The 26,220-nt window shown below is 42.8% G+C and overlaps 1 long non-coding RNA gene across 1 annotated transcript in view; it reads left to right on the forward strand.

The window, feature by feature from the left end:
• The window catches only part of LOC147005200 (uncharacterized), a 47,386-nt gene extending 21,379 nt beyond the window's left edge, over positions 1-26,007 (forward strand). Inside the window, exons 2-4 of the long non-coding RNA XR_015046846.1 lie at positions 17,318-17,496; positions 25,317-25,427; positions 25,854-26,007. This is a non-coding gene — a long non-coding RNA (uncharacterized LOC147005200). The remainder of the gene's footprint in view (positions 1-17,317; positions 17,497-25,316; positions 25,428-25,853) is intronic.
• Positions 26,008-26,220: the final 213 nt, after the last annotated feature.

Here is a 26,220-nt window from a genome sequence, read left to right on the forward strand (position 1 = left end):
CAGTCTTGGACACTGACATCTAAATCCAGGGAGGCAACATGTTTGGGTTCTAGGAAAGGTCCCACCTTCACAAGCTCATCTGACTGTAATTAGTTCCCAAGGACCTCTTTCAAAGTTGCATCACACTGAGGACCAGGGGGTCCTCATCCTGTAGAGTGGCAGAATGAAAATCCAATGCCTCGACATGGGACAGAAGACCATTAGCCACTTGCCTAGTCTACCTGTCCAGCCACATTCCCTCCCACTTCTAAGTTCCCCTGGCCTCTAGGTTTGCCATCCTTATGAAAACTGCATGCTCTTTCCATAGCTTTATTGGTGAGAATTCCCTGTCTCCCGGCCCAAATACTGTCTCCTTAGTCTGTGTGACACTCCCAGGAGTCAGCTCTTGAGTCACCTTGTCATCCAAGTCCTCCCCCCTCCATCATAAGTACAACTAACTTTTCTCTTTTTATGTTCTTGGGCATCTAGGCCAGACCTTTCTACAAGATTTGAGGACTTGAACATTATTATTATTAAGATACACATATATCTCTCACTGAACTGTGTGCCCTTTAAGGGCAGAGTTATATTATAGCCATGTTTGTATTCCTGACCCCCAGCCCTTAGGGACTTAAGCAATGTTTCTTTAGCGAATGAGGCAATCAATTCCAGGCTAGATGGTTGGATTCTAATCTCTAGAGAGATAAGTAAGGAGCATGATCATTTTAAAATCTCCATTCCTAAGAGAAAATTATGTTAGCTTTCTGTTGCTATGGCAAAATACCCAAAGTAATCACCTTCTAATGACAAAGTGTTTATCTGGCTTCAGAATTTCAGAGGCCCGTGGTCAGTCCATAGTCATTCGTCCTGGTGCTTCGGATGTATGGTAACAGCCCATTGTGGCAGTCACATGGGGTAGACAAGGTCTGTGAACCTTTGGTTTCTGTGAAACAGAGGAAGGAACTGGAGTCCTATAATCTCCTTTACGAGAATGCTCCAAGCATTCGGCTTGATAATCCAACTCCTCCTCCTACAGCCATGTCTCATGTGGCCAAGGATAACTGAGTGTAGCCCAATCCAAAAACAATAGACATGATGCATGTATGTGTATGTGTGCATGTATGTGTATGGTGTATGTATGTGGATGCCCATGGAGGTCAGAAGAGAGAAACAGATGCTTTGGAGTCAAAATGAGGTGTCTATTGAGTTTGGGTGCTGGGATCCTCATGACTGAGAAACGAGTGCTCTTCGCTGCTGAGCCATCTCTCCAGCCTCACAATTTTATTTGATTAGTTTAGTTAGTTAGCTCGTTAGTTAGTCAGTCAGTTCTTCTAACTCATTTGCACACTTCTCAAAGACACCTCCCTCTCACTGGTGTTCCAGGCTAGAAATCTTACGTCATTTTACATCATACAATAGAGGATGGAGATACAGTTCAGTAATGGATAGCCTGAAACCAGGAATGAGGCCCTGAGTTCAAGTTCCAGTCCCACAAAAGACTAATTAATTAAAGTAGTGGGGCTGGAGAGATGGCTAAGCAGTTAAAAAGCATTTGCTGCTCTTTTGGAAAACACAAATTCAGTTCCCAGCACCCACATGGTGGCTTAGAACTGTCTGTAACTCCTGTTCCAGGGGATCCAGTGTCCCCTTCTGGCCTCCCCAAGCATCAGGCATGCATATGGTATACAGACATACACTCAGCTAAATACTCATCCAATTAAAATAAAAGTAAACAAATCGGGGTCTAGAGAGATGGCTCAGTGGTTAAGAGCACTGACTGCTCTTTCAGAAGTCCTAAGTTCAATTCTCAGCAACCACATAGTGGCTCACAACCATCTGTAATGGGGATCCGATGCCCTCTGCTGATGTGTCTGAAGACAGCAACATATATAAAATAAATAAATAAATCTTTAAAAAAAAAACAATTTTTTAAAAACAATTAATTAAAATAAAACACATTTTCTACTTTCATTTGATAGGGCAGTCTTGGTATTTTCTGCCTAAATCTGTGCCAGTCAGAAGTAGTATGAAGAACACGGAAATCCTCAGTGGCTTCTTGGGTTTGTTGCCTAGGCAGCAGGTTCACCTTCAGCACTGAATAATCAGAGCCTTTGCACTGAGTTAAGGCAGGGCTGTTACTGCTGCTTCTGCTGCTATTGTTGTTGTTGTTGTTACCTTGGTTTGTTTTTGCTTTGAGACACTTTTTAAAGACATAATTTATTAATGTTTATTTTATGTGCATGTGTGTTTTACATACATGTATGTGGTGACTTTAATATGCTTGGCCCATAAGGAGTGGTACTATTAGGAGGCATGGCTTTTTGGAGGAAGTATGGCACTGTGGGAATGGGCTTTGAGGTCTCATGTATACGCTCACATCTGGCCAGAGACAGTCTTTCCTGCCTGCAGTCAGATCAAGATATAGAACTCCCAGCTCCTCCTGTACCATGACTACCTGGATGCTGCCATGTTCCTGCCTTGATGATCATGGACTGAACCTCTGAACCTGTAAGCCAGCCCCAATTAATGTTGTGCTTATAAGAGTTGCCTTGGTCATGGTGTCTGTTCACAGCAATGGAAACCCTAAGACCATGTATGTCTGTGTAAGGGTGTCAAAGCCCTGGGAATTGAAGTTATAGGCAGTTGTGAGCTTCTATATGGGTGCTGAGAATTGAGCCCAGATCCTCTGAAAGAGCAGCCTGTGTTCTTAACCACTGAGCTATCTTCCCAGCCCCCTTGAGACACTTTTGGAAGGAAAAGATTATTAATCCTTAGGAATAAAATAACAGTACTTTATTTTTTTTTCCCTCCAAGTGGTTCTCCTCCCCACTTTCAGACCTTCCTTGATCTCCACCTTCCTTGATCTCAGTAGCAAGTGCTCTAGGCTGTGTCCTCGCTCACTGCCACAGGAAGACCCAGTGGGTCCTAGATTGCCCCTCATGCTCATGCTTTCTCCGTTGCTTCTCTGTCCCTCAGCTGCCTCTTCAGACGTCTCATCTCCAACTAGATCTAGAATCCCAGCTGGTATGGGATCTCAGGACACCCACAGGCAAGCAGAAGGTGTACGTACAGCAACTAATCCTCAAACACAAACCAACACAGGCCAGTCCTTTGTCCCAGAGAACCCTGAAGCTGAGAATTTGGAGGAAACCTGCCCTGTAGGCCAGTGTGTTCTAACAGGAGTCCTCAGGAGCCAGGGATCTACAGAGGGACCATAATGATCCTTCCAGAGGCAGGGAAGGGGACAGGCTTCTGGACAGCAGCCTCCCTCTCCAGAGCACTTCCTATATCGTGCATGTTTCCTTTCCCTGGTGATTTTATTAAAGAAAGGACGCTAATCATTGAATGAATCAATTATACGCTTCATGCAACATGTATGTATTAAATTATGACAAAATATCATAATTTAAACTGGAGATGCATATGTGTGTCCATATATATATATTATATATATCCAGGATAAATTATAATGCCTTTTTTCTCTTTAGTGTTAAAATTGATTTTATTTTTCAACAGCTTAAAACGACAAATGGACCTTTGTAAATAGAATTTCCTCTACCCACACCAAGAAAAAAAAATTTATTCAGAGTCATTGCTGAGTGGGATCAGTCGCCCCTCTTATCCCCTCATTATCAGGAGGAAAAAAAAGAGTAGATTTTTTTTCCTCAGAAAGACCTTTTTAAAGTGTCCGTATATGTAACAACATAATTATAACCCATGAGAGCTACATAAAAATGTTAATGACTGTTTTTCCTGAGAAACAGCAAGCCATTTAATGTTTGTGAATAAAACGCCATGGAAATTATTGCCAAGAAAAAGAAGGTGCATTTAAATCTGGCATTGACCTTTGTAGCAGCCAGCTCTGACTTCCTCGAAGCTAAGAACAGTATACAGTGGTATACACCTTCCAATAGCGGATCTCTTAAGGCCTGTTATTAAGTGCTGCCAGGGCAACCACCATAATTCTTGCAAACAATGCTGCCTCTCTCTTCTCAGGAGCTAACACATCACCAGAGTGAGAGAAATGACTGCTCTTTTTTTTTTCACCCTCAAACAAAAAGTAAATCTCTATCCTGCTTTGCCAATGCAGGATACAAAAGAAATTCTTCACGCCCTTAATACTAAGTCTACCTGGAGTAAGTGTGGAGGACACCAGCCTCTCTAGACTCATGAACAGTTGCTTCTTCCCCATGATCCCATCATGCCCTGGACTTATTCCAGTCACCTCAGCTGTGGTAAAGGGTGAGGAGAGGTGGCCTGTAGACAGTTCTTCTATGGCTCTGACATGAAGACAACAAAGAGTTTTCTGTCCCTAAGTGCATAGAGAATGTCCCCCAAAATGATCCTTGTCCTGCTGATGGTGCCAGGCTAACATTCAAGGTACTAGATTCAATGGAGCTCTAAACCCATCCGAAGAGTGTACTGTTCTCAGTGGCCAATGTTCCAGGATGGGAATCTAGTTAGGGTTTTACTGCTGTGAATAGACACAGTGAACAAAGCAACTCTTATGAAGATAACATTTAATTAAGGCTGGTTTACAGATTCAGAGGCTCAGTTCATTATCATCAAGGAGAGAGCATGGCATCATCTAGTCAGGCACAGTGAGAGGAACTGAGAGTTCTACATCTTCATCTTAAGGCGACTAGGAGATTGGCTTCGAGGTAGCTAGGACAAGGGTCTTTAAGCCCACACCATGGTGGCTCACTTCCCTCAACAAGGCCACACCTACTCTAAGTAGGACACATCTCCAAATAGTACCATTTCCTGGTCCAAGCATATTCAGACCACCACATTACACTCCCTGGATCCCATAGTCTTGTTCAAACATATGAGTCTATGAAGGCCATACCTATAGACAGCATAATGCAAAATACATTTAGTCTCAACAATATTAAAAGTCCAAACTTCAAAGTCTTTTCTGAAATTCATTCAATTATAAACTGTAATCCCCTATGAAGTCAAAATCAAAAGGCAGATCACATACCTTAAACATCACAGGACATACAGTATCCTTCCAAAACGCCATAGTGAGTAAATACTGGAACAAACAAGACCAAAAACCAGCTGGGCAAACTCCAAACTCTACATCTCTATGTCTGATGTCAAAGCACTCTTCAGATCTCTAACTCCTTTCATCTTTGTTAACTACAGCACAATTCTCTTTGGCTGGTTCCACTCTTGTTAGCCGCTTTCCTCAGCAGATATCCCATGGCTCTGGCATCCTTAACATCTTGGGGTCTCCAAGGCAACTTCAATGTTACTCCTTCTTGTTTCAATGTTTGGTCCACATATGATTTTCTAGACTCCTCCAAAGGGCTTGGGTCTGTTGTACAGCTCTGCCCTCTGTAGCACTCTAGACTCATGTTGACACTATTCCATTGCCGCTGCTATTCTTGGTGATCATCCCATGGTACTGGCATCTCTAATACAGTGGGGGCTTCCACTCCAACTAGGCTTCACCAATAACCTCTCATAGGCTTTCTTCATGGTGCCAAGCCTAAGATTTCTTTGCATGACCCCTTCAGTCCTTGCCTGTTAACTGCAACTAAAGCTGTACCTTCACCAATGGCCTTCCCTGGTCTCTCACAGTGTTAAGCCTCAGCTGCTCTCCATTGAACCCTTCATTCCTTCAAAATCAGTACCACTGGGTGACTCTTACACATTAACGAGTGCAGCTGCAGAAGAAGGTACAACTTTGGCTGTCTCTGGAACATAGCTTCTTTGTGATCTCAGAAAGCACTTCCCAGATTTCACCTCAGTGATGCTAGTATCTTCTTAATCAGCTCTAATTTCTTAGCTCTGGCTAACTAGCATCAATTGTCCCAGCAGTCCTTTCTATGTTTTAACTCTAAAACCAGAGCCACATGGCTGAAGCTGCTATCATCTGGCCCATGGCTCTTCCTGTCTTCCCAAGGAGCCTTTGGGGCCCCAGGAATGTCCAGATTAGACACCTCCCCTGACAATCCCCTGACTGCCCGGTCCACCTAGGGCACAGCCAGCAGAGGCCCACTAGCTGGTTTTGTGTGTCAACTTGACACAAGCTGGAGTTATCACAAAGAAAGGAGCTTCAGTTGAGTAAATGCCTCCATGAGATCCAGCTGTAAGGTATTTTCTCAATTACTGATCAAGGGTTGGAGGGCCCATTGTGAGTGATGCCATCCCTGAGCTGGTAGTCTTGGGTTCTATAAGAAACCAAGCAGAGCAAGCCAGGGGAAGCAAGCCATCCCTTCCTGGCCTCTGCATCAGCAACTGCTTCTTGACTTGCTTGAGTTCCAGTCCTGACTTCCTTTAGTGATGAACAGCAATGTGGAAGTGTAAGATGAATAAACCCATGGAGGAGCTAGAGAAAGTACCCAAGGAGCTAAAGGGATCTGCAACCCTATAGGTGGAACAACATTATGAACTAACCAGTACCCCGGAGCTCTTGACTCTAGCTGCATATGTATCAAAAGATGGTCTAGTCGGCTATCACTGGAAAGAGGCCCATTGGACTTGCAAACTTTATATGCCCCAGTACAGGGGAATGCCGGGGCCAAAAAGTGGGAGTGGGTGGGTAGGGGAGTCGGGGGGAGGGTATGGGGGACTTTTGGGATAGCATCGGAAATGTAAATGAGGAAAATACCTAATAAAAAATATTTTTAAAAAAAGATGAATAAATCCTTTCATCCCCAACTTGCTTCTTGGTCATGATGTTTGTGCAGGAATAGAAACCCTGACGAAGACAAGAGATGAGCAGCAGGATCCTTTACTCTGAGATCCATTTAACATAGCAAAAATGGCCATCTAATAAAAGAAATCTACAAATTCAATGTAATTCCCATCAAAATTCCAACACAAATATTTATAGACATTGAAAGAACAATTCTCAACTTTATACGGAAAAAAAACAGGATAACTTAAACAATTCTGTACAATGAGAGAATTTCTGGAGGTATTACTATTCCTGATCTCAAGCTGTACTACAGCACAATAGCAATAAAAACTGCATGGTGTTGACATAAAAACAGACAGGTGGACAGGGTGGTACCCAAAATGGAGGGGCTAATGAGGGGAGGGATTTGTGATGCTAGGACTGGGAACAAAGAAGGGAGGTTGGGGGGCTGCAATCAGGAAGTAAGGTGAATAAATTAATAAAATAATTTTTAAAATTAGTTGTGAAGGGGGAGACATAACAACAGACACTGGGGAAATTCAAAGAGTCAAAAGGACATGCTTTAAAAGATTGTACACCACCAAACTAAAAAATGTTCTTTTAAAAATGGATACATTTCTTGATACACACCTTCTACCAAAGTTACTTCAAGATCAGATAAGCAGTTTAAACAGGTCTATAACCTCTAGTGAAATAGAAGCAGTCATTAAAAATCTCCCAACCAAAAAGAGCCCAGGGTCAGATAGATGGTTGTAGAACAAAGTTCTACCAAACTTTCAAAGAATTAACTTTAATTCTCAAATCATTTCACCAGATAGAAACAGCAGGAACATTTCCCAATGTTTTTAATGAGTTCACAGTCATTCTGAAAATCCAAGGCACAAAAAAGACACAGAAAAGACAGAGGATTACAGACCAATCTCTCTTTGAACATAGATGCAAATCTTTTCAATAAAATATTTGCAAACCAAGTCCAAGAACATATCAAAAAGATCATCCACCCGTCATAAATTAATAAATGTAACCCAGGATATAAACAAACTGAAAGACAAAAAACCACACAGTCATCTCATTAGATGCAGAGAAGGCTTTTGACAAAATCCAGTACTCTTCCATGATCCTGGAGAGATTTCAGATCCAAGGAATATATACCTCAACATAATAGAGGCCATTTACAAAAGCTCACAGCCAATATCAAACCAAATGGAGAGAAACTCAAAGCAATTCCCCTAAAATCAGAAACAAGACAGGTTGTCTACTCTATATCTATTCAATATACTTCTTGAAGTCTTAGCTAGAACAATAAAACAACTGAAGGAGATCAAGAGGATACAAAAAAGGAAGGAAAGAAGTTAAAGTATCTTTATTTGAAAATGATATGATAGTATACATTAGTAAGTAACCCTAAAAATTCTATCACCGCATACATTCTTTCAGAAAGTTAGCTGGATACAAAATTAACTCACAAAAATCAGTAGCCTTCCTATATACAAATGGGAAATGGACTGAGAAAGAAATCAGGAAAACAATACCTTCACAAAAGCCTCAAAAATAAAATAAAATATCCTGAGGTAACTCTAACCAAGCAAGCAAAATACATGTATATTAAAATTTTTATTACACCAAATACCAAAATTAAAGGAGATATCAGAAGATCTCCTATGCTCATGGATCAGTAAGATTAATAGTGCAAATATGGCCATCCTAACAAAAGTATTCTACAGATTCAATGCAATCCCCATATAAATTTCAACACAATTCTTCACAGAATTTGAAAGGTCAAATTTCAGCTTCAAGTGGAAACACATACACACACAGACACACACACACAGTTACACACACACCTTGAATAGTAAAAGATGAAGTATCACTATTTTTGATATCAAATTGTACTACAGAGCTATAGTAATAAAAACAGCATTGTATTGGCACAAAAATGGATATGTTGATATGTTGATAATAGAATTAAAGACATAAATTCATACACCTATGGATATCTGATTTTTCAGAAAGGGGCCAAAAATAAACATTGAGAAAATAAAATACAATATCTTCAACAAATGATGCTGGTCAAATTGGTTGGCTACATGTAGAAAAATGCAAATAGGTCCATACTTACCACCCCACATGAAACTCAGCCCAAGCTCAAGACTGCCAGCCAGCAAGCCAAGGACTATCCCCAAGGGACCTGCCAAAACTCCCCTTCTCCCCTCCCCCATCCCTCCCGGGGCTAGATCCAGTCTGCAGGCCCCCACTCTGCTCTCAGCTCTTCTGTGCCATCCAGCAGTGCCTGGGTGTCCAAGAGCCTGAGAACCAGATGGCCCTGGGAAGCCTTGTCGAAGGCCTGGGAATCCCTGAGCCAGCTCTGACATTCCTGTTCCTCAAACTGCTCTTCTCCACCCCACCCCACCCCCGGAGCAGAGCCCTGTGGCAGAGTAAACAAGGGACCCCCAACTCTACAGTCCATCAGTGGATGAATTGATAAAGAAAATATGGTACACTTTCACAGTGGGATATTATTCAGCTAATAAAAAATGAAAATCACAGGTAAATGTATTCAACTAGGAAAAAAAAATTCTAAGTGAGGTAACCCAGACCCAAAAAGAAAAATAGGTATGTATTTGCTTATATGGAGAGGTTAACTGTTAAGTCAAAGGCTAATCAAGCTATGCTACAGAAGTTAGGTATAGAGTAAAAGACTAAGGGAGGGGCATAGATTGTCCTAGGAAGAGAAAATAGAACAGATAGTTACAGATGGATGGAAGGGATGGAATGAGAATATCAAGAGGGAAGAATGGGGAGGGGGTTAGAGAGGAACTAGGACATTGGGAGGAGCACCTAAAACTAAGGGCCATTTGTAGGTTCTTATGGATAACTAATATAGTAGAAGCTTCTTAAAATACATACATATATGAGAGAAATCTTAATGCAATCATCAAATACCGGGGGGTTTGGGGGAGGGACAGAACCACACCTAGACATCTGTGATGGTTTCTATACGCTGGCCCAGGGAGTGGCACTATTAGAAGGTGTGGCCCTGTTAAAGTGCGTGTGGCCTTGTTGGAGTGTGTGTGTCACTGTAGGTGTGGGCTTAAAACCCTCATCCTAGCTGCCTGGAAGCCAGTATTCTGCTAGCAGCCTTCAGATGAAGATGTAGACCTCTCACCTCCTCCTGCACCGTGCCTGCCTGGATGCTGTCATGCTCCTGCCTTGATGATTTTAGACTGAACCTCTGAATCTGTAAGCCAGCCCCAATTAAATATTGTCCCTATATGAGTTGCCTTGGCCATGGTGTCTGTTCACAGCAGTAAAACCCTAAGACATCTCTGGTCACCGAATGAAACCTCCAGTTTTAGGAATGAGCTACATCTAATTGAGTTATTGGCCAAGGGCATTTTTGGAAACCCCAATCAACTCAGGCTCTCCACAAACTGATGATAAGGCCCTATTGATGAGGGCAATACCTAAGCAACACATTAGAAGTAGAGATGGTGCGAGAGCCTTTACCCCTACTGACTAGCGTTCATAGTAGCAGAAGGTTCGTTCACTGCATGCTACCAAAAGAGAAAGATAAAAACCAACCCAGCTATAAACCCTCTGGTCTACAAGAGTGAGCTGCCCACTAGATATGTTGGTGTAATAGTGGCACAAAGCTTGTGGGAGTAACCAACCACTATTTGAGTTAAGATCCACTCTGGGAAATGGAACCTATTCAGACGCTATGATGCTTGGGTGGCCAAGAACCTAAGACTAGATAGGCCAGGGACCTAGAAGAAAAAAAAAATATTGCTGGTTTGCTAAAGGAATGTAGCAATAAATAACTCCTGATGACATTCTGTTATCTTCATAGATCAGTGCCTTGCTCAGACATCATTAGAGAAGTTTGCTCCATCAGTAGAAGGGAACAAATTCAGAGACCTGCAGTGTACAGAAAGTGAGATAGCTTTGAACAATCAGTCCTAAACGTGATGTCTCGTCAAATTTCTTCCTATGGAGCGTAGGGAAGCCTGCAAAAGAGGAGTCGGGAAACATTTTAGGAGCCAGAGAGGATGACAAGGGAAAAGAGCTTTCTATACACAGTAGAATCAACACACATATTAACTCACAGAGACTGACAGAGTGTACATTCCCTGCATGGGTCTAAGCCAGGTGGGGGTCCCAGCATGGGGACAAGTAGACCCAAGGCCCCATCTCTAACTCATAAGCTATCCCCAACTGATAACCATTTGCAAAGGAAAATTAGTTTTCTCCAGTGGAGTCTCACTGGGTATACAAAGACCTCTTAAGAGCAAGCCCCATGCTCTGCAGTAGATGGCCAACACAAAACAAACGCAGTGGCATTCTTGGAGGGATTACATAAAATGGTTTCTGATTTTGTGCTTTTATGGGGATTTCTGCGTGTGCAAACCTGTGCTTCTCTGCATCTATGTGTGTTACTTGGGCTTTTTCTTTGGCTTCCTCTGTTTGTTTTGTCCTGCTCCAGTTTGTTTGTTTTTATCTTATCATATTTTTATAATTATTATTTTTAGATGCCTGCCTGTTCGTTTTCTAGTGAAAGAGAAAAAGAAAGGGGAGTGAATCTGGGTGGGAGGGGAAGGGGAGGGGCTGGGGTATGGGAAACTGTAATCAGAATATATTGTATGAAAAAATTCCATTTTCAATTTTTAAAAGCTAGGAGAGAGAGGTGGGGGGGGGGTGTCCTTCTTCAGCAACTTCCCAAGAAGAGACAGCACACTGTCCTAGGCATCAGACAACTTGTCAGAGCACCTTGAAGGACAGACTTGAGCTAAGACAATGACAGGTCACTGGTAGGTGGGCTGCTTGGTTACACATGCCTCTGATGCTCTATTTAAAGCTAAACTTCACGTCAAGACACAGAGGAGTCAGGAAGATAGGAGGAGTCCAGTGGCATCTGGGCAGACAGGTGGGTGTAGCAAAGCAGCTGCTGCCGCGACCTAATGGATCACGGCTCTGAAGGAGACATCACAGAGGAACAAGCTGTGAAAATTGTCTCACTTTCAAGCCTTTCATCAGTGGTGCTCCTAAACTGGTAACTTCCCTTCCTACCTTACCAAAAATAACAGCACAGCCTTCTAACCCTCTTGCCAGCAGAGACTCTTTCCTTCCATATTTAAAAAACAAAGCAAAACAAAACAAAACAAAAGTGAACATTTCCTTTAAAGTCCCCCAGGAAAGTTGGGGTGAAAAGTGTTATGGTGTGTTATAAAACCAGATAGCTCTTTGTATATAAGCAAACAAAAATATATCCAGCCAGGCGGTGGTGGCACATGCCTTTAATCCCAGCACTTGGGAGGCAGAGGCAGGCGGATTTCTGAGTGTGAGGCCAACCTGGTCTACAAAGTGAGTTCCAGGACAGCTAGGACTACACAGAGAAACCCTGTCTTGAAAAAAAACATATATATATATATATATATATATATATATATATATATATATATATAAGCAAGCCCCATGCTCTGCAGTAGATGGCCAACACAAAACAAACCCAGTGGCATTCTTGGTGGGATTACATATAATGGCTTCTGATTTTGTGCTTTTATGGAATTTCTGTGTGTGCAAACCTGTGTTTCTCTGCATCTATGTGTGTTACTATACACACACACACACACACACACATATATATATGTATATATATATATACACATATATATATATATTTCCAGTTAATCTTTGGCGTGGGAGCTGCACACTTGTAGACCATCCTCAGTGTAGGGGAATGCATGGGTGTACAGTACAGTCTTAGCATGGGCTATGCATGAGTGTTCACAGTCCTTAGCATGAGTTATGCATGTGTGCACACAGTCCTCTAGCATGGGCTATGCATGGAGGTACACAGTCTTTAGCAAGGGCTATGCATGGGTGTACACAATGCTCGGCATGGGGAATGCATGGGTATGGAAGGGAAGATGGAAAAGCCAGTGAAGTGAAAACTTAAACATGTATGAGGATTGCTGGGCAGCCTCTGTGGGGAAAGGTGGAAAGGCCATCCATCCTCCATTCATCTTTCCTGCTGTGCCCCATCTCAACCACAAATCACTATTAACTCTAACTGCTCAGTCAGGGGTCCTTTCCCTCCCCTTGCATCCCTCCCTTCCCAGCCCAGGTAGTACAAGCTACCGCAGAACTTTCATGCCATCTCTCTGCCTCCCATCTCCTCCCCTCTGTGTCTCCACTGAACTTGCCCATCCTCTACAATACTGATAAACTAACCTCCGAAACCACCTACCCCCACTCCCAAGGCTAGGATTCTCCCTCTGGCTTCCAAACTCCTCCCCAGTCTGGCCCATAATTCCCTTCACACACTGAATTCTGGCAGAAAAAAAAAAAAAAAGAATTTATCTCTTGGTTGGTTGGTTGGTTGGTTGGTTGGTTGGTTGGTTGGTTTTCTATCCTGTTCAAACTGTTGCCTTTGTTTTTCCTGTAAAGAGCTATACCTCACTATCCCTTCAGACCCTGGCTAGATCAGTATTGTTATCCTGAGGCCTTTCAATGGGTGGCCATGTTCCCTTCAGAACTTACATCTGGTTCTCCTTTTTGACTACTCAGCCTTCACATTGGGGCCACTAGTGAGTGTCTCCATCTTCCAATTTGCTCCAAGACGAGATGGCTTGTTCTTTAATCGATGGAAGGAGGCAGCCAGGCTCGTAACCTCACATAAAACTCACTTCCTGCTTTACTAGCCCCACCCACAACTTGCCTTGTCTATCTGAAATGTTGGTCCTACATGACACCTGCCTTCTTCCCCACCCCCACCCCCATTTAGAACCACAAGCGATCTAAGTATAGAATATGTTCCCAGAACCTTCAATATGTGGCCAACACTGAGAAATGGAAGCGAAGAAATAAGTCAGAAGCATAGAGTAATGGGTGAGGCTAGATCAGGGAAAGTAGGAAGTCCTCACAATAGATAAAGCAACTTGGCAAGGGCTTTGCCTGATCATAAAGTAGGCACTAAGTGAATTCACATGGCTGCCCCTGGGCCTCAGTCTCAAATACAGTCTTCTCCTTCCCTCACTCCCAAGTATCCCTACACCCTTCCAGGAACAGAACAAGGATCAGAAATAAAGGGTCTGCCCAAGGCTCCAGAATCAAGCTGTCCCAGAAGCATCTGCAGGGAGTATTAGCAGGTTGCTATGCTCTAGGCTTACCGCCAAACGCTTTGCATGAATTCTTTAATTTAGTCCTCACAACATCTGCCATTTTTACACGTTAAAAGGCTGTCATTCTTCCATGCGGTTCTGCCAGAGAGCCAGGTGGCTTGAGTCCCCACATTTCACCCCAGTAGCTTTGATGTGAGGTCCATGCAAATCAAACAATGAAGGACCCTTGTCCTTTTCCATAGCAATGTCCTCTGGGAGCAGAATTGTCTCCACACAGCCAGTGGTGTGCATGCACTCTCCCATTCCATCACCTGCTGCACTCTGCCAGTGCACCAGTGCATGCTTCCAAAGCCCCAACACCAGAGTAAAGCCGTTTCACTTAACAGGTTTGACCAGTGGAGACAAATGGTGTCACCTGTCTTGCATGCTGCCATCTTTCCTTCCAGTTTTGTCACATTTCCAATAACAAGGGTGATCAGAGTTTCAGCCAAGCAGTGCAATCTTGTCATCAGTATTGGTTTTAGGCAGCCTGGTGTCCCATAAGGACAGTGTGTTTTCTCCTTCCCAGCAAGTTGTGGACTCCAGGCAGACATCCTCCTGTGTACACCCTCCCCACCACAGTGACAGCTAACCCAAGGCCTTCCAGGTCACAGGGCTCTGAAACTATTTATTGCATTCCTTATGAAGGGCAGAGTGAGATAAATGATGGAGCAATTGCGTTGACTCTTCTACCAGGGGATTTCATCCTGAAGTGTTCCCCTCTTCCCTCTCTGACCATGCTTATCAGGTGGTACTTATCCATTCTAATCTGGTAACCATAGAGAGCTATCACAAGTACCTTTTTTTTTTTTGGTGTCTTTTTTTTTAATTAGGTATTTTCTTCATTTACATTTCAAATGCTATGCCAAAAGTCCCTCAGAACCTCCTCCCCCCACACTCCCCTACCCACCCACTCCCACTTCTTGGCCCTGGCGTTCCCTCGTACTGAGGCATATAAAGTTTGCAAGACCAAGGGGCCTCTCTTCCCAATGATGGCCGACTAGGCCATCTTCTGCTACATATGCAGCTAGAGACACAAGCTCAGGGGGTACTGGCTAGTTCATATTGCACAACTACCTTTTAATGTCCAATTAATTTAAATTGATTAATTTCTACAAATTGCCAAGGAAGGGTCTATCTATGGTATAAGGATGTGAAGTAAAGAGGGATACCATCCCTCACCCTCAGTAAATATCTTCCTTTAGATTTCTGAAGACCAAGGCAAAAATACTGTCCACTATTGATGGTCTTTTACACACACACACACACACACATAAAGGCACACAAATTGTCCTAAGTTTTACTTTCCTCAGGGCAAGGTGGGGTCACTGCTTAAATACTGTTTTTTACCAAAAGGCTTGTGGAATAAGACTTCCTCTGCTCAATTACTCCAATAAAAACTGATAAATAGAAAATATCATAAGTGAGAGGTCAACACATAGACTGAGTGTATTTGCAAGTTGTATATCTCATAAGGAGCCTGTGCTTTCATAAACCAAGAACTCTCATAGCTGGGAGGCAGACACAAGCAGCAGGTGGCCTGGCAGAGCAGTTCCTCCTACTACAGCTCCCAAGCAATGTAGAAGGTTCATACAAATTCACATCTCATCCATGGCAGGAAGAACTGGGTGTCAACTGACATGATGCCCAAGGGGTCTACTAGGACAAAGGAAAATGACCCTCAGCTAAGGGCTATAATGTAATGGTCTAAGGACTATAATGTAGTGGTTTAAGGGCTATAATGTAATGGTCTAAGGGCTATAATGTAATGGTCTAAGGGCTATAATGTAATGGTCTAAGGGCTATAATGTAATGGTGTAAGGGCTATAATGTAATGGTGTAAGGGCTATAATGTAACACTCTGAGCCAGGTTTGAGATCCTCAGCTAAGGTTATAAGGTAATGGTCTGAGCCAGGTTTGAGTGGTACTCACAACTAGAAGGACCCCCTAGGTCCAAAGAAAACTAATTTTATAGCAAATACCATCAGAAGCAGAAAACAGAATGATGCCCAGATCTAAGACCAAAGCCTGTCTCTCAAACAAGCAGGAACACCTGTGGCACTAGAGACTATAAAGTCATCTGTGGTCATCATCAATGTTCTATCACAGTCAAGAGGCACCATGACCATGACAACTCCTATAAAGGAAAGCATTCAGTTGGGCTTGCTTACACTTTCAGAGGTTTAGTCCATTTTCATCATGGCGGGAAGTGTGGCAGCGGGCAGACAGACACAGTGCCGCAAAAGGAACTAGAGTTCTACATGCGGCTCCACACACAGTAGGAAGAGAGAGACACAGGGACTGTCTTGGGCTTTTGAAACCCCAAAGCTCACTTTCCAGAGACATGCTTCTTCCAACAAGGCCATGACTACTCCAGCAAGACCACACCTCCTAATCGCTCTCAAGTAGTGTCAGTCATGATGACCACACCTTCAAGTATCTGATCCTATGGGACCATTCTTGTCCAAACTACCACATCAGCTTAGAGTCCATCTTAGAAAGAAGCAGGGTAGAGAAAGCAAATCTGAAAGCCTGGATTACCCAGACACTGAGCTAATCTAAAGAGACTACTTCAATGACGGCAGTGACTGTCTACCAAGGAGAGGACTTATGAGAGATGTCAGAGCTACTGGTTTGGTTTTTTTTATACATAAGCCTATAGTGTGAAAAAAGTCACAGCCACATAATAAGCAAACAACTTCTGTGCTTATAATTCCATCATTACAGTTTCATTTGCAGTAAATGTTTAAGAATATAGACAGCTACTGTGGTATTTTCTGAAGTAAATTTAGTTGCTATGGCATTCCAAAGTCATTTCCTACAACAAGGGATGCAGCAAACTACTGCATTTAGAAACTACTACTATTAGAAAGAACTCCTGAGTGCATACAAACTACTGAAAAGTATGTTCATGTCTGTGAGTTCATGTGTGTGTGTGTGTGTGTGTGTGTGTGTGTGTGTGTGTGTGTGTATATATATATACATATATATATATATATAAGTTTGGTATGAATGTTAAATGTATGTGTGTGGTATGTATATACATGTGTGTTTGTGTGTATGTGTTGATATGTAATGTGTGCATTGAAATGTGTGGGTGTCTGGTGTGGATAGTGTGTATTAGTATGTATAGTATGTATGTGGTATTTGTGTAGTGTACTAGGGGAGCGCAATGTATATGCATATGGTATGTATATATATGATGTATATACATGGCATGATGTAGTATGTGCATGCATGTGTGGTGTGCATGTTGAAGGTGTCTGTGTGGTACAGTAGTGGTACAGTAGTGTAGATATGAGATGTGGGGGATAGTATGTGTGTGCACGTGAGATATGTGGGTGACCACATATGCATTATGTATATGGATTTATATTCATTGAAATCTAGTTCTTGAGAGTGAGGACTAAGACATCCAGAGAGCCCACTGAGAGGGCCGTGGGTGTCTCTGGGTACAGCCAGCTCTTACGGGCTCATCCTTGTTGCTGACAATGATGATACCTTCACTACCCTCCCCCACCCCCAGTATTCTCTCAGGTACCCTGCAGCATCAGCCAGGAGTTCGTGTGCACCTCCGTATGACATAATGACCTTCATCATCTACCTCCTTTGCTCTGCCTAGAGAGCTCCTCTGGAGTGGGCACAGCGAAGGCAGCATGTACGCGCTGGGGAGTGACTCCTGAGTCATCTCTCTCCACCGTGAAGGTTAGTACCTAGCAAAGAAATAACCCGTGCCCATGGATCTGCAGTAGGGTACTTCTGCAGCATGTTCCAACATGTCACAATGGGTGCCCCATGAGTCTAAACCCCGGTTTCCCAACATGAGGCCTACTCACAAATTCTATTAGCTCCTTTCCTTGTCTGTCTCACTTCTCCCTGCTGCCTGTGCTTCTGGGGGGAACCTCTCAATCAAACTAAGCTCAGAGTTATGTAGGGTCAGGAACTCATATTCAGACAGCTGGACAGGGAAGGGAAGACAACAGGACTCACAGGTCCTAGCAATGACCAAACTATGGAAAAGACCAAACCTCTAATGTAGAGGTCTATACTCTCTGGAGGTTGTTATAAGTTGCAGACTTCCCAGGGTGTCTGTGTTAGTGGGAACAAAGGGAGGGACCTCACTTGGGTGTGAAGCAGAGCTTTAAAAATGAGCCAGAAGAATCCAGGGGCTGCAGAGTCTGAGTAAATCACCGCCCCCCTCCCCCCCACACACACACAAATCAAGGTGGGAGAATGTCAGAGGCAAAAGAAAGCTCACTTCACTTCATCCTGGTCAGCCAATTGGCCCTGTAGGGTTAAATCTTAGAGGCTATGAGTTTATCTTACAAAGGAAGAATTTCTGTTCTTACTAACCCACTATTCCCCCTGGTCTCAAACAAGTTTCTTTCATCTGCTACAGTAGTGATGAAATTTATGAACAATGAAGTTGGGTGCAATTTAGTCTACGAGTTAGCAGTAATGCCCAAAATGATTAACTATGTAGCTGTAGGAGCTCAGAGTGTTTCTTTCACAGTGAACAGGCATTGAAAACACCACTTGCTTCCTTTCCTTTGTTACCTTGTTACACACCCCACGGAGAAGCTGTGCTAATACACCCTTCTTCAGAGAAGGCTTACTGGGGCATTAATATTTTAGCTCACTTGGTATAGCTTTGACAGTGAGCCACAAGGAAAGAGCAACTGATAAGTTGGGCTGTTGTTCACCTTTTTTAGATAATTATTTGTCCAGAGTGTGGTCAGCCAGGCTTTCCTGCTGGGTTCAGTCATGGCTAATCCTTTGATCTATTTTTTTCCATCGATGTTTCTCTTTTCATGACATTTGCTAATTAAATTTAGGTTGGTCCCTGTTGTGTCTCTGAAGAAAAGAACAGAGGGGGAGTCCTTAATGATATAATCCTAATCGTCTCCCTAAATGTCATTCATTGTGGAGTCACCATACTTTGAATGACTTGTTTAGCTTCATAGAGGTATGACCACGTAGGATTTGGGTCTAGATGTAGGGTCACAGGGTGCAGCAAGAGTTTGTGAATTAGTTGTCTAAAAAGACTATTATGGGAACACTCAAAGCAAAGATTATAATCAAGAAGGAAAAGCAGTTACAAACCTCAGCTTTTAGGGGTGATGTAGGTCTGATCAAGTAAATCAGGAAGCCAAAGGCAAAGTTAATAAGATCAGACACAAAGCAAAAGCAAGATGGTTGGCTTGAGGGGTTGTAGACTGCGATTATAAACAAAGCAAAGTTTCCAGGATCCCTCCTGAGCTCCACACACATCTTAAGTATGAAGGCTGATATCAGAAAAATATGATAAATTGGTGGCCTGAAAACAATGGTTCTGGAGGCTGAGGAGCCCAAGGTCACGGCACTGGCTGGTTTGGAGCCTGGTGAGGGACCCGTGTCTGTTTCATCAATGGTAACTTTTCTTGTGTCTCTATACAGTAGAAGAGGCAAGCTGTTCCTCTGGGGTGTCTAGCCCCATTCCTAAGGGTTTACCCTTCATGATCCAATTACCCTCTACAGCCTTCTCCTCTTAATTTGGCCACATTGAAAGTCTAGGATTTTAACTTATGAATGGGGACAGGGAGACATAATCATTCAGTCCAGGAAAGTTAGTTTCAAGATGGTGGTTGGTAATATTAAGAACATCAGTTCTATGCTGAGTATTTCTAGATCTGCCCACTTCTGGGGTAAAATTGGTCTTCCTGGCTCACTGAGATCTGGGTGGAGTCATGTCAGTACTTCTGTCCAGTGAGTGGTAAGCTATATGTCCCTTCCAGAGCAGAAAGTGTGGCTGCCCTTGCAAAATTCACCAATCTTCTTTCCCACTTGGCCAGATGATTAGCATCTCCAAGGTGGTAACAGGGACACTGGCCTGGGACCAGTAATAAGGTTGACAATTGAGTTAACATTGCTTCTGAACTAAGTCTGTGTGGCATTTTCCGTCATGAGACGGTTCGACTGGGTTCATGAGAGGTCGGTGGTCCTTAAGCTGTGGGTCGCACACAACCGCTTCCTTTCAAAAAGGTTCAGATATTCTGCATATCACATATTTACATCTTGATTCATGATAGAAGCAAAATTACAGTTCTTAAGTAGCAATGAAAGTAAAATTATGGTTGTGGGGGCATCCACCACAACATGAGGGACTGTATTAAAAGGCTCCCTCATTAGGAAGGTTGAAACCACTGCTATTCATGGTCTCAAGATGTCAAGAGTACAGCAAAAAAAAGGAGGGCTTCATGCACAAGGAAAATTAAATTCTGCTGGTGAATGATGCTTATGCAGACCTGGGATGAACATCAAAGCAGATTCTTCCCCAGTAATTCTACCAGATGAGAGGACAGCCCTGGATCACAGCTTGTGAAATACTAGGAGACGAGCCCTTTAAGCAGTTCACTCCTGACCCCTGGAAACTGTGAGAAAGAAAAAAGACAAAATGCATTGTTTTAACTGCTGTGTCTCTAGCAATTCCCTGTGTGGTGATAGGAAAGGAGCAGAACATATAAGCAAATTAACATTCCCAAAGAATTTTATGACCTGGGAAACAAGTGCTACACACCTGTTATGTATGTTTTGGGTACAGCAGAGGATTCCTGGAGCCTTTGCATGATGTAAAATAAAGAAAAATAATCACTCTTAAAGCTTTGGGAGGCATCCACAGTCATCTTTTAACCAATTCTTCACATTAACTCTTCCAATCTTCCTTAAAATTTCAACATATGCTTGTTGTATTCTACTTCTAAAGTTTAGACGCCTTGCTTTTGACTCATAATATGTATAACTTCTGGATTGCTGTCAATAAAGATAAAGCCTAGAGTTTCAGTGTTCATTGGGGAACTATGAAAAGCCTAGGGTGCCTTAACTATGGATCCGATGCACTAGATCAGCTTCAGCCCACATTTCAGCCAACTGACCTGCTACTTCTCTCATTTGCTATCATCCGCCATGTCTCCATGACAACTGAGAGCATCCATGAGTGCCTGTATTTTACATCTAAATTTTTTATCCAGATACTTTTAGGCAGATGGTGGGAGCACACTGTCCTTGTCATTGTGTCAAATTTTGTCTCAATTACAGGTGTCGAAAGATCTGTCTTCCTTTTCTGTCACTGGCAATAGTTGCCTTCTGTGTCAACTCTGCTTTCATGATCCAATGGCCACTGTAAAGTGGGCTTGGGGGCTCAGGGGAAGGGAACATAGATCTTCTTCCTTAATGAGTGCAAGCACCTGGTATTATGGCTCCAACAATGATCAGGACCTAAAGGCTTAGAGGACTTTTTCTAAGTGCCAAGCTCCTTGTAGGTATCTTATCTAATTTTAGGAACCCTACAAAGCACTTTCATTCCTTTTATAAACTACCTGGAAACAAGACTCAAGGAGAATTTTCTCACCAGTGGTCCTCCTTTAAATTACACTCTACCCTGTGCCTCACCAACTCTTCAATTCAAAATATTGAAATCGCAGCACCCATTTAGGAATATTTTCCTAACTTCTTCCATTTGTTAACATTCATTAGGTCTTCCAAACTCCTTTAGAATGGTATCTATGTGATCTGCTCAGAAATAAAATGGTGCCCATGTCTGATTAGAAAAGAGGGAAGGATCTTACATAGGATTAAGTTTGGCCGTAAATGAGAAAAGAACAACAACAACAAAATTACCCTAGCTTAAACAAGATGTGAGTTCATTTCTCTTTCATTCTACCCATATGAAAGACTGGAACATGGTTCAGTCGAAGACTCAGAGCTCAGAAAGTTTCCAGTCTAAAGATAAATGGTGGTTAGTGTAGACCAGAATAACACTTTCCTGCTATAAGAATCGAGCTGTGCAGAGTAGGGAACTTATTTATAATCAGCAAGGCCCTCAGAGCACTCTTCTGTGGACAAGGCACTGTCTTAAGCTTTGACAGTAAACAAAACTTTAGTAGATGACAAAGAATTGTTCAGGTCCTCATGAGGTACAAAGGGAATAAAAGAACTTTCTGCTAAGTAGCTAAGCAAACACAAATGAGTGCAAAGAGCCTAGAGTGTTAGTCTAGTCTTCCGTTCCAAGGGGGCAGGGCTTTAGGCCTGGGAGAGCTTTCTTTTGATTGCCCAGTATCATTTCTGCCTTTCTTCTGTGGTAGCAGGGCTCCTACCTAAGTTCATAACTGCTCAAAACAGAAGCCATATTGCCAGCCTCTCTCAGAGCTAGGTGGGCTGTGAGGCTAACTTCTGAATGGTGAAGTATAAGCAGATACACTGCTCACAGCTATTGTGAACGATTCTTAAGAAACTAGCTTACACTCTTTCTCCCGCCTTCTCTGCTTCCCCCTTTCCTGTGTGCTGTTGGTAAAGTCTGAAGCACACAGATAAGAGCATGAGATGTCATCGAATATGATGGCTCTAAAATTTCATCATTTCCATAGGACTTTCCAACGGGCCTTAAACGGCTTTTCAATGGGCAGTGGCAGTGTAGAGGGGGAATGCCATAGCTATCCTTGAAATCAGCGGTGAGAATGTGACCATGTGACCCCACTGAAGTCACAACTCTTCAACTATGTTAACACTAAAAAGAAAGACAGAGAGTCTCAAGCAGACATCAACTCTAGATGAATTCACATTGTTGCCTGTATTTGTCAAGTACATAAAGGAAGCAGGCACTGAACCACAGTAGAAGACTGTCTCAGTTAGGGTCTCATTGCTGTGAACAGACACCATGACCAAGGTGGCTCTAATACTGGGACAATGTCTAATTTGGGCTAGCTTATGGGTTCAGAGTTTCAGTCCATTATTATCGTGGTAGAAAGCACGACAGCATCCAGGCAGGCATGGCGCTAAAGGAGCTGAAAGTTCTACATCTTGTTCCAAAAGCAAACGGGAGGAGATGCAGCATTCTCAAGCAGCTAGGAGAAAGACCACAAAGCCCACCTCCAAAGTGACACAATTCCTCCAACAAGCCACACTCCAGGGCCACACCTCCTAATAGTGCCACTCCCCGGGCCAAGCATATTCAAACCACCATAAATACTATTACATTCCCTACCCCCTAACTTTACACTCCAAAAGAAGGTGTTGAGTCCACTAGAAATGGAGTTACAGATAGTTGTGAGCCACCACACGGGTCCTCTGCAAGACCCATAATTACTGCTGAGCCACCTCAACAGTACCGCTTCCCATTCACTTTTGCTGTCACATCATTTCTCGGTTAACTCCCCTGGAGATCTTGGCTACACACCAATATGGCAGGACTACCTACCACTATTGAGGTCTGGACAAGAGGTTTTCCATTTTATAAAACATTCATATGTACAATAGATCCAGATTATCCCACAATATGTCATCCCATCTCTGCACAGTACACGAGAAACCTCACTCTGCCTTTCTGTTCTAATGAGGTCCACAGTGGATTGTATGATGTCAGCCCACTTTGAAGGAACGGATCCTTTATTCAGTCAACTGACTCAAATCCTAATCTCTTCTTGAAACAATTTCACAAGCATACATAGAAATAATATTGTGCTAGCTATCTAAGCATCCTTTAGCATAGCAAACACATAAAATTAACCTATATAAAAGAATGGTAAAAATGCACACTTCAGATAAGATTGCTTGCTTATCCACATTTTTCTCCCTTTTCCTTGCTAGAAATACTTATTTTATTCAGTATTGGGGAAGCAATGTGCTCAAGGATTTTTGCTTCCTGCTCTAGCCTTACATGACAACATATAGTAACCAAAGCAAGTCCAGTGAAGCCCCCTTGTCACAGAAATTGTTGGGGAATCCTAAAAGCCCCACCTCTGTCTCCCTGCCCAGCCATTGGCTGCTGGCAATTTTATTCACCATTCAAAACTAATTGGGAACAGGGTCCCTCAGTATCTTACATGCAGTTGTGCAGATTCCCCTGTAATTTTGGGGACCAAATTAACATAAGTAGCATTAAACCAAATCCACAACATATTTATCTTTTTTAAAAGAAATCACAATCCCAGAATGTTACTACAGACACTTCAGTTCAAAAAATTGAACTGAATTCAGTAGGTACTTCTGAGGATGGGTTTTCTCCTGGATTACAGTGATAATAAAAGTCGTACCTTCCTTTCTGTTCGAATCCAAGTATAAGACGACAGGATATTTGGCGTTATGGTAGCTATTGTGTGACCATGAAATGAAAAATGGAAGAACCAGAAGTGGGAGCCCAGAAGCCAGGGAGCAAGGATACTGTTAAATTAACCAACTCGGAAACCACCTGCTCCCAGCCACATGGAACCCTTCGTTTCTCAGAGTGAAAAGCATCTTAACTGAGTAATGTCTTACATAACATTCTACAGAACTTCTTATAAATAATGTTATTATTATTACAAGCAAAATCTAAGCTTTTATTTTTATATAGTTATAAACTAGATACAATTGACAGTTATATTTTACTTGATTAAGATTCATGGAACTCTGCAAGCTATTTTTGTTTGTTTGTTTGTTTGTTTGTTGACTAGGTCCTCCTATGTAGGCCAACTTAGCCTTGAATTCATGATCTTTCTACCTCTTTATCCCTTTTGTCTTTATCACTGGGATTATAGGCACAAAGCACCATGCCCAGTGACTAAAGCAAAGGTTTTGCAAGACTTTGCATCTTGTTAATATTTTCTAAATCTTGTTTACATTTTGTTCTTTGACTATTGGAGCCCATTGGCTACCCAGGCAGAGGTGACAGCCATATGCTATGTCCACACTCCTGAGGTTTAGCACAAGGGCAGGTCATTTTATAGATAACCCCAATGCTGCTTGACAGACCACAGAGCCAAATGGTTGGACCAATGATCCACACCAAGAGCAAGGGTGTTTGTGAGACCCTTGTAGACGAGTCTCAGCTTCTAACGGGGCCTTTTTCATAGCTCATGTAGAGTTTAAGTGCCCTGGGTCACAGTGTATGCTTATATGCCTTCTTCTTCGCAGTCGCTTTGCATAGTCACTGGATCTGGAATGTCACATACCCAGCTGTGAGATGTACTCACCCTAATGGGTCACAGACTCATTTTAAAATGCCATTTGCAAATTTCCTTCTCTCCAGCCTGCAAAGGACATAATGAGATAATGTGTTCGAAAACACTTTGTAAACTGTGAAGTACTGTTTTTATGGAAACTTAAGTGAGTTAGGTTTTTTTTTTTATGTTAAAAATGAACAGAAGCTTTAGAAAAACGGAGTTTCAGAAAGGCTAGTGCTAAGATCATGGGACTCATACTTTAAGGTGGATTTGTGCTAATGACTTATACCATTTTTACAGGTGGACTCCTGTTCAATAAACAAACCATTTGAACAGACCCCACCTTCCTCTTGCCCTGTTTTCAAAAGAAATAGGTGTTGTGCACTTCCAATCACGAGCGGCTAAGACAAGGTAACCTTAGGTCATCTGTGCAGTCTGTGTAGCCCCTGATACCAGTACTCTGGTTGCACTCTTCTCTATGCCAACCAAACACAATACATCCCCAGAGGACAGACCACAGACATCCACTAAGCACTGTTGAACTGAGAAAGATTCTGTTTTTACTTACAGTCTAATCCATGGCCCAGCTACACTGAGCATTGCTGAGAACTAGCTAGACCTAGCAAAGGGTCAGAATCTGTATTGTCATCACCCTGAGATGCTGGGGACTCACTTTGAAAGGTAAGTACTACCTACCATCTAGCAGAGTGTTGTCTCTGGGCTAGAAATGATAATACTAGTCTTTAGTCCCAGCCCTTGGGAGGCATAGGCAGGAGGAGCTCTGAGTTCCAGGCCAGCTAGGACTAGGTTGTGAAACCCTGACTCAAGAATCAATCAATCAATCAATCAATCAATCAATCAATCAAAGAAGGAAGGAAGGAAGGAGAGAGGGAGGGAGGGAGGGAAGAAGGAGGGAGGGAGGGAGGGAGGGAGGGAGGGAGGGAGGGAGGGAGAGAGAGAGAGAGAGAGAGAGAGAAGGGAGGGAGGGAGGGAGGGAGGGAGGGAGGAAGGAAGGAAGGAAGGAAGGAAGGAAGGAAGGAAGGAAGGAAGGAAGGAAGGAAGGAAGGAGAAATGATCTATCTGCTATGCTTGTGTTCTTATGTTCAGAACCCATGCCCACTTTACTGTACATCATGGACCAACAGCATGCAAATACGGTGGCTTGCTAGACTGGCATGTGGCAGTTGGCTGAAGTTTTGAGATGTATGCAGTGAGAAGGTAAGTTGGCATTTGAGTACCAAAGTCCTCTCAACCTAGGAAAATTCTGAAGCACATTGCACACAGCCTTCTAACAGATTTCCAATGACTTGGCTCCAGCTACCCAAAGTTATAACCCACATGGGCTTTCTGGTTCTTCTACCTCACCTTCCTGAGCCCTCAAACAGTGCTTCCTGAATAGTTTCCCATATAAACTGCTGGTGCTCTGACCCTTGCCTCAAGATCTACTTCTAGAAGAATCCAAGGGATAAGGCTG

This window comes from Mus caroli, unplaced genomic scaffold (genome assembly GCF_978045245.1).
Source record: "Mus caroli unplaced genomic scaffold, Mus_caroli_1 scaffold_4, whole genome shotgun sequence".
NCBI lineage: Eukaryota > Metazoa > Chordata > Mammalia > Rodentia > Muridae > Mus > Mus caroli.